The sequence below is a fragment of the Saccopteryx leptura genome, chromosome 2, assembly GCF_036850995.1.
Source record: "Saccopteryx leptura isolate mSacLep1 chromosome 2, mSacLep1_pri_phased_curated, whole genome shotgun sequence".
NCBI lineage: Eukaryota > Metazoa > Chordata > Mammalia > Chiroptera > Emballonuridae > Saccopteryx > Saccopteryx leptura.
Window position 1 is genome coordinate 331019319 of NC_089504.1, and position 9841 is coordinate 331029159.

Sequence of the window (9841 nt, forward strand, 5' to 3'; positions counted from 1 at the left end):
CGTCCCTGGTGGGCGTGCCGGGTGGATCCCAGTCCGGCGCATGCAGGAGTCTGTCTGACTGTCTCTCCCCGTTTCCAGCTTCAAAAAAACAACAACAATGGTTATTCTCAGGGTGCCATCTTGACCACGAACCGTCCTTCGGGGCACACTCTAAAAATGCAGCCAGGCGTCAGCAACCAGATCCCAAGTCAGTGCCTTCTGAAAGAGACTCATCTGGGAGCTGTTGCAAATGTAAATGCAGGAAAAAGCGTGAAAAGGAACAATAACCCAGCATCCTGGTCAGCAGGCTCACCTGGAATTCACCTGTAGACAAAGAGAAAATAAATGTGGACTCCCAACACCAAAATGTCTGGTGGCTGTGGCTCTAAGTAAAGAAAGAAGACCTTCTCTCCACCCCTCCCCCAGCTTTGGATTGACTGTTTTTAGGGATATGAAGCTCTGACTTGGGTCACGTGCACTATCAGAGAAGTCGTTCCCTACTGGATTGTACTATGTCACCCCTTTCCCAGTCTCGTTTTTCCCTGGCCACAGCTGGTTATCTGGGGCAGGAGAGGCCCAAGGACAGTGAAGCAGGCTGGCTGAGACCAAGACGCAGGGCTCTGTGCTGGCCTTCCTGCTATGCACTACCCCCCAAGGAGAGGGTGCTGTGCTGGACCCGCCCTAGATCCTCAGAGCACAACTGGCCTGGAAGCACGGAACAGGGAAGGAGAGTCGGGCAGCCTGACCAGCGGGAGGTGGAGGCTGTGTGGCTCCAGCACTCGGGCACATTGGTCTCCAGAGTCTGCCCAGGCACCAGCAGGACCCTTTTCTAGGAGCAGTCCTGTGCAGCAGTCCGTTTTTGCCTCTGCACAACCCTGGAAGCCTTCCCAGGGGAGAGGTGCATCCAGGCATGCTCCTGCCTGGGAGGGGGCTGATTTACTCAGAGAGGACCCTTTATCCCACGGGCCCCAGTTCTTCTTCCTATTGGTGTGGGCCTTGCCGGCCCACCCTGTGTTCCTGGCTCACAGAAACCCGCCACTTGAGTTGGCATGCTTGTAAGGTCCCCAGAGCATCTTAAATCTTCCTGTGGTCGGTAGGGATGACCGTGTAGTGGCTTCTTGGAGAAGGCCATCATCGCTGTGTCTACTTCCAGACTCCCAGGGGTGATCCTAGCCTCAGGCAGACTCAGGCTTCCAGGCAACTCTGAGTTTCAGAAGCAGTCATGACGTCTCTTTATAAATGTCACTTTATGAATTATGTGATTGTCTGAAGCTCTTAGGTGAATCTTCCTGGCTGTGCTGATTGAATTTTGTATACTAAACCTTATTTTTCTAGAGCCCATGCCTTTAATAAAAGACACCTCTTGCCCTGGCCGAGTAGCTCTGTTGGATAGAGCATCAATATGCCAAGATTGCAGGTTTGACTCCCAGTCAGGGCACATACAAGAATCAGCTAATGAGTGCATGAATAAGTGGAACAACAAATCGATGTTTCTCTCTCCCTATAATCAGTAAGTAAAAGTAAATAAATAATAAATGACACCTCTCTGCTTGGGGGAGAGTCTGAGTTATACCAGAGCCGCAGAGCTGGATTCAGAAGTTTGGACATAGCCCTGAGGATCCTGTGTGGGCTCTTCTATAGAGAGGCACTGCCTGTCCCACAGTTCTACCAGGACGAGCGACTGCAGATCATTCAAGAAAGTTGTGTAATTTTTCTCCCCACTAGAATAAATTAAGGTGCCTTTACTTTGTAGCCCCTGAGGAAGAAGGCACTTCAGAATAAGCTGAAGGGTAACTGATAGCCCTGTCCAGCGGGGGAAACTGGTCCTCTGACTTGCATTCTCGGTGTGCTATGTATGGAGTCTGTGAATAGAAGATTATGAACTGCATGGGTGTCCTGCAAACCCAGGCAGCTGGCCCAGTGTGCAGTGTGGCCCCTCTCCACAAGTCCACTCCCTCTGAGCGCTGAGCCTGGCACTGTTCAAGCTTGTCAGCTAACAGTCCTGCTGCTGTTTCTATTGCACGCGGCCGGGAGCCCCCGCAGGGCGGCGAGTGCCGCTCACTCCCCTGTCCTCTGCCACACACACCTTTCCTTTGGCCCTTGACTGTACCCACGTAGTGCTTATGTAGCTTTCCTGTTCTCCATTTTTTTCTTCTTCTCAAGTGGACTAAGGTCCTTGAAGGCAGGGTCCCTCTTAGGTGTTCTCTGCCCTGTCCTCTCTTCCATCTTAACTTGGGCTGGTGCCATATTTGGAACGTTCTCCTTACAGGGCGGAACCCTGCCCCTGTCCAAGGCCCAGCTCGACGGCATCTGCCTGCTGCAGTCTCCTGCAGCACATTTGCCACTGGATTGTAATTGCCACTGGCACCTGGGGCCCTGTCAGTGTTTGCCACTGGCACCACCGCTGGCCGTGGCTCATGCCTGTTTCAGGGAGCCCCACTCTGTAAGTGTCACAGAGAGCCTAGTAGGTCTTCCGCATCCATCCTGGCCTCCTTAAAGGCAGAGACCATCTTATTCACCCCACTCACTGCTGTGTGCTCACACAGCGCACAGTGGGCCCTCGGGAAACAGGGTCGGTCACACCTGACCTCAGCCACAATTACAGACAGGCCATGTCTCTGAAAGTGAGGCATTCTTGGTATAGAGATGCTCACTTGTGTTACTCATGAAACATTAAGTGATTAAAAAAAAAACACAATTAGTCACCCCCTCGAGCTAATTGCCGGATACAGCTCAGCGTTCAGCAGATGTGGTCTCATGCCAAAATAATGAGGATGAGCACAATAACTCCTCATGGCTGCCTGGAGCTCTCCCAGCTCACAGAGCTCGTTCACACCCAGTGTCCTTACTAATCCCCAGAAAAGCCCCGCAGAGCAGGCAGGGCAGGTGCTGTCTCCCGTTTTGTGGATTACGAAGCAGGCCCAGAGCTTCAGCCACCGCCCACGTTCATGTAGCCAGTGTTGGGCATAGCCTGGCCATTTCTTCTGTCTCCATTTTCTGCCCACACCTCTGACCCCCAGCTGCTTCTCCCTTCCCTCAGTGCCAGCTCTGCAGGTGTGGAGTCAGGTGCCGAGTGGATACCTGGCCCTCCCCAGCTCAGCTGGCCAGCCTTCGTGCACTTTTGGAGCATGCTAATGCAGAGCCTTGTCCCCCACCGGAGCTGGTCTTTCAGAGTCACATGGGTACCTGGTGACACTAATGCACAGACCACATACAGGAAAAAAAAGTCCCCTCCCCCCCGATTTGCTGTTTGTCATCTGGATCTGGGAACCCTAAAGCCATTTAAAATCTGGGAGACAAGACACAAAAATCAGGGAAGTTAAAACACGAATTAGAAAGCTCAAGACAAGACTAGTAGGACTGTCAATGTCTTTGGGTGGGTAACAGGTACCACAGTGGTGCCCTAATCACTTTGCCTGGGGCTGGGGTTGCCACCGCCTGGTTCCTAACCGGGTTCATCCTGGAGGTGCCAGGCTGACAGTTCCTGACTTTGGTAATCAGGTTTTTCCTGCACATGGGACTTGGCTGGTTTCTAGCTGTGCCAGAAAGTCTGGCTTCAAATCCTTGAGGAACCCAGGTAGATGAAGAAAATAAGTTAGGCTCCTATTGCCAGGGTCAGGAGCTCAGTTTAAGTCAATGTGCCCCCTGCTGGTAACACTAAGGGAGAGAACTGTGGCCATTCGTGACAGCATTTTCAGTGTAGGTCACACAAGACTTGGCCCACCCCACTGCTGCTGCTTGTGTCCATCAGACCGAGCTTGGTGAAGCACCCCCTACTAGTAGTCATCGTTAAAACATGGTCTATTTACAAGGAATTTTAATGGGTACAGCATTACATAAAGTCAAGAACACCCTGTTCAAATTATGACCCAGAAAACCACACTGATGGCAGTGAGGCCCAGGCCCTATGGTCTTGTCCCTGCCACTGTCTCATAAGTTTTAGAAGAACCACCACTCAGTACAGGTGCTGTTCAGATGGATCTGGTCAGCATCCTCCCTGGGCCAGGCACGGGCAAGGCTCAGAGAAGGGAAATGAAGGGCCCCAGAGCCCTATCTCATCCTGGAGCCATGAAAATCTGTGAAGCAAGGCACAAACACCAGAGAAATTAACACTGATCCAAGCTTTAGGAAGCTCCAGACGAGACTAGTACGCTTACCACTGTCCTTGGTCAGGCTATGTAACCTGTCTGTGCTTCATTTTCATATCTTAAAATAGGGACAAAATTGTATTCACCTCATGAAACTTCATGAGGGTCCAATGAGACAGTGTATATAAAATGCTTATCCCAGCCCTGGCTGGGTAGCTCAGTTGGTGAGAGCATCATTCCCATACATAAGGTTGCAGGTATGATCCCTGGTCAGGATATGTATAAGAGTCAACCAATGAATGCATAGATAAGTGGAACAATGGGTCCATGTTTACCTGTCTCAGATAAATCAATAATGCTATCCCAGAACCACCACTCAGTACAGGTGCTGTTCAGATATATCTGATCAGCATACTCCCTGGGCCAGGCACTGTCTGCACTGAGTAAATATATATATTTACTGACGCCATTGTTTGTTATTGTGATCATATATACAAATGGCCACAGGAAGGCAGAGTTGAGATTTCTGCAGGAGTGGAGAGGTGAGCACTTTAGGCCAGGTCCTTGGGAGGTGGGGAGGCTCTTTGGAAGAGGGAGGATTTTAAATGACTGAATCTCAGCACTCATAGGTCTCACCTGTCACCTGGCTTTAAAGTTGGGTTAAGTGGGGGTGGATAGTGCAAGCATGTTGGGCAGAAGGAGGTCAGAGGAAAAACATAGAGCCAGGCACAGTTAATGTGCTGGGGAGCAGATGTGTCTAGGTGACTGGAGGGGGTGGGCTACAATGGGGAGGGGATGGGGGCTCTAGGCTGAGGGTTCTAGACTGAGGGTGTTCGGTAAGGGGGTACAATCAAGATGTTCTCGGATTGCGGATTGGGAAGTGGCTGATGGAGGGAAGGGAGGCACTTCTGGTGCTTCAGGTGAGAAGTGACTTTCAGTGGCAGAGAGGGGTGGATGTGAGCCACAGCAATGTAGCCAGACAAAGACAGAAGGAGAGGGTGGAGATGACCAAGTATGTTGGGCTAGGTGACCAGGAGAAAGTGGGTGTATTTACAAGCAGAAACATTGAGGGGAGAGGATGTGGGGGAGGAGTCCATCTGGGGATGGGGTCCATCTCAAGGAGAAGAGATTTGTGGTCTTCACTCTTCACCTGGAGATTCTGGGAGGCAAGGATGGAGCTCAGGGGATGGAGCTGGGCTGGACACCTGGATGAAAGAGTCTCTGGCCTGAGAATGTCAGGTGGGCCCTAGGAGGGGTGAGGGTCTCAGGGAAGGGCAGGAGGAGATCTGAGTCCTGGGGAATCCCTGTGTGTAGGGGAAGGGCATGGCCGGGAGAGAAGCCGAGGAGATGGAAGAGCTGTCAGGGAAGGAGGGGCGCTTTCCCCGCAGCCCTTAGAGCAGTGGTTCTCAACCTTTCTAATGCCGTGACCCCGCAATACTCATGTTGCGGTGACCCCAAACCAAAAAATAATTTTGGTGGCTACTTCATAACTGTAATTTTGCTACAGTTATGATTCGGAATGTAAATACCTGATATGCATTATGTATTTTCCGATGGCTTTAGGCGACCCCGCTGGGGTCACGACCCACAGGTTGAGAACCGCTGCCTTAGAGCGTGCCTGGGACTGTGTAGAGCCTGGGAGACATTGTCAGCACCCAACGGCCCTGTTGGCACATTTAGTGATGTGTGTTCTCTTCACTGGAGGCAGAGATCACCTTGGAGGCTAAGGGGATGGTTCTGGTGGAGAAGTGTGACCCTTCCTTTTCCTGGACATTGCTCCTGGGAGGGTTGGCTTTCTCAGCACCTTTCTCAGCTGTCTCCTACCCTTGCCCAAGGCCTGCCTACAGCTGAGCCCCGGGCTTGACCCAGACAGTCTGTGAGCCAGGGGCCAACCCTGACCCAGTGTCAGCATGTCGCTGTCTCCATACTGAGGTATTCCCCGCAGCACCTCTGGCCCATGTGTTTAAAAGGAATAATGACCCCAGACTTGTAGGTTGAGGTGTCACTGCTGGCGAGTCTTTTATATATGTAACAGATTATTATATAGCAATTAAGAATGAATTTCATGATCCAGCAATCCCATTTCCAAGTCTATACCTCCAAAAGTTGAAATCAGGGTCTCAAAGACATAGTCCCACACCCATGTTTATAGCAGCATTATTCACCACACCCAAGGATGGAAGCAACCCAACTGTCCATTGACAGATGAGTGGATAATCAAAATGTGGTATGTACATACAATAGAATATTATTCAGCCTTAAAAATGAAGGAAATTCTGATATATGCTACACCATAGATGAACCTTGAGCTAGGTAAAATAAGCCAGTCACAAAAGGACAAATGCTGAATGATTCCACTTCCTTAGAGCAGTCAAGTTCATAAGGCAGAAAGAATGTGGTTGCCAGGGGCTGGGGGAAGAATGGATGGAGGCTTGTTGTTTAATTGCTACAGAAGAAAAGAGTTCTGGAGATGGATGGTGGTAATGGTTGCACAATAATGTGAACGTACTCAATGCCACTGACCTGTGCTAAAATGGTGCACACATAGAAAGGTATCCAAGCACGGGCCTGGTATGACATGGTGGGATAGGCCCAGCTTCCATGCCTGGACTAGTGGTATGATCTGAGCGACCATCTAATTGGTGCCATAGATTTCTCATCAGTGAAATGGGCACAATAGTCTCTGCCCTCCCACTGCCCAGGGTTGTTGTGTGGCCTGGGAGAGTGGGTTTGTGAAAGCTCTTTGTGAACTGTACAATGTCCTACAGAATCCATGTAGTATCTGCACTTTAATGCCTGATTCAAGGGCAGGGGCTTGCGAGCTGCCCCAGGCAGGGCTACGATGGGCCTTTCTGGCACGTGGCTGCTCATTTCAGGCTGTGTCTGCCTCACGGCTTACTGAAGTCCTACAGGGTTCCTACGGGCAGCTGCTGGGATGGCTTTTGTAGGACATTTTGGGCTGCAGCCTGTACGTACACCCAGAAAGAATTTGCACCTTTTCCCAGCCAGGTTCCGGGAAGGAGTAAAGCCCTATTATATATCATGAATTAACTTTGCTCCTGTGCATTTAGGATCATACTAGGAGAAATGAGGAAATAGACACACAACTTTCTCTGTTCTGTGGTTCCGAGGAAGAACCCTGGTTGAGAAAGGCTGGGGCTTGGCCAATTCAGAGGTGCCCCCACCTCAATGCCCACCCCAGGTTTGGGCACACAGGGAGCAAGAGGTCCAAGAGAGGTTGGCTCCTGGCACACAAAGTTGGTGCAAAGCCAGCGCCCAAAACCAGGTCCCTAAATGTCAGGCCAGGACTGTGATGGGTGACATGACCATTCCCATTCCCTCTGCATTTTGAAAGCAGAGCCATCCCAGGGTGCTTCCTGGTCGTGACACTGCATTTGTTGAGCTGTTACCCCAGAACACCCCGTCCGTGAGTGGTGGGTTCAGGAGGCCTGAGCAGCACCCTCCTTCCTTGAGAGCTGAGGTCACATCTCTGGCTGGTTCTGGGCTGTGTGTGGCTAAGTGCACTGCAGCCCTGGCATGGGTGGAGGAGGGGCAGCGGCTAAGTGGTTTCTGAAAAAAGGGCAAAAATGATGGGAAAGGCTTTGGGATCCTCTGGGAATCAGAGCTCAGGCAACAGCAGCTGCTGCCATTGCTGGAAGCATTTTCCTTGAGTGCCTGAGCTAGCGCGCCTGCAGCCCGACCCCACCAGAGCGGAGCGGCAGTAGCCCAGGGAGGGGCCACGGACCCTCCAGAGGCGGCAGAGGCAACTGTTCTCCCCACACCAGCCTCACTCTCCCTTCAAGTAGCAACGGCTTTGGAGCTCGCCGGCACCCGCTGGGACTGGGGTGCACTTGCATCTAGCTGGTGAGTCCCTTTGGTTGTTTGATGGTCAACACAGATGTTAGCTTTTAGAATGGCATAGTGAGTTGTCAAAAGCTGGGCCCTGCACTTTCCAGCGGTGTGACTATGGGCAGTTCAACTAGCCTCTCGGCACCTTGGTGATCCCATCTGAAAACTGGGGATGGTAACAGTGGCTGTCAAAGGTCATGGTGAGGCGTAAGTGAAGCAGTCGCTAAAGTGCACTGAGCCTGGCTAATCGCAAGCACTGGGTAAGTAATGGTGGAGGTTGCTAGTATCCATATGTGTTATTTGCACCAGAGTCATCCTGGCCAAGAGCCTGTGGCTTCTGCGAGGCCGGTGGTTTGTGGCGGGAGGTTTCAGCACGTCGCACTCTCTGGAGTGAAGGAGGGCTGGGCCTGGAGGCAGGAGCTGGAGTTCTTGTCCAGGCTCCATTCTCTCTCTCTCTGTATTTGGCAGAGTTCCTCTGGCTCTTCATCCATGGGTTGGGAAGCTCCCAGTCTCCATGTCTCTATAGAAGATGCTCAGGTAGGCCAAGGGCACAAGAATGATCAGGGCCTGCAGGGAGACTGGTGGCAGATGGATGCTGGGCAGACAGGGGAGCTGGAGAGCCACGCCCTAGGATATCTCTCTTGGATTGGGGAGACAAGAACAGAGGCATTTCCCAGGGAGTGGGCTATGTTCTTTCTGGCTCTGGAGTTGAGAAAGAACCAGAGGCCAAGCCAGGGCTTTGCTGGGCTGGGTAGTTTTCTCGGGACTGGTCTTTAGTTCAGATTGGTGAGTTTGTGAATCTCATATAAACCAAAACAACCATCTCCTTCAGACACCTCAGATCACTCTTGGAATTCCCACATCACTGTAAAACATTTGGCAGTGACAAGTGGATTGCCATGGGGCTCACATGCTGGATACATCCCAGGCCTGACAGTGACAGATTATCCTATCCCTGTCCACCCTCCCTGCCCAGAACAAATGGCCTCTCAGTTTCTATCCTGCTCTCCACTCTGGGAGAAGCTTGGTTTCCAGTAGGGAATTGGGTGTAGGTGTGCAGTACAGATTCAGGGTTTGTTGACTGACTGAATGATGGTACTATGTAGGTTGCTTCCTATTTACTGGGTTGGGTTAGATTTGGATTGGTCAGAGGAAGAGGTGAAGCTGCTAAAAAGAACACGATGGAAAGGTTGGCTGAAGCTCCTGCTATATTAGGTGCTCTCTGGTTGGTCTGTTCAGAGCTGCTAGCCAGGTACCAGGTTGATTCTTGGTTTTATAATCAGCCTTATCCAAGGGAAGACATTCCTGGACAGCCAATCCTGTCGTATGGTTTGGGTCTTATTCGTACTTTGGGTTTTGAGCTTCCTACGACACTTGTTTGAGCAAGAAGATGGTACAGGTTTCAGGCTTCTGAGTGGAAAGGTATTGTCCCTACCTGCCTGGCCCCAGACTGGGAAGGCCTGGGCTGATTGGCCCCCAGGCTCTGGTGTGAGGTCTGGGGCTGAGTTTAATGACCGAGAGAGAACCCCAAACCTTTCCAAGAACTGGTAGAGAGCTGGAGGGGCCTGGAGCCAGGCTTCCTGGAATCCAATCTAGGTTTTGTTTCTTACTAACTATGTGACCTCAAACAAGAAATGTACCCACTCTGTGCCTCAGTTTCCTCATCTGTGAAATATTTACCTCTTAGAGATGTGAGATTGAAGTGAGTAAAGGCCTGTGAAGTGTTAGTGCTTGCCTTTGCATGGCATGTGCTCAAACACATCAATTCTTGTCATTCTTTCTAGCCTCCTATGCCTTTTAAATGGTGACAGGCTCCCCATATTATGAACAGTTCTTGACAGGAAGTTATCTCTGGAAGCAAAGATTAGTGCCTGGTGCCAGCCTTCTGAAGCTTTTCATGGCTTCCTACAGTTCATGCAATAATA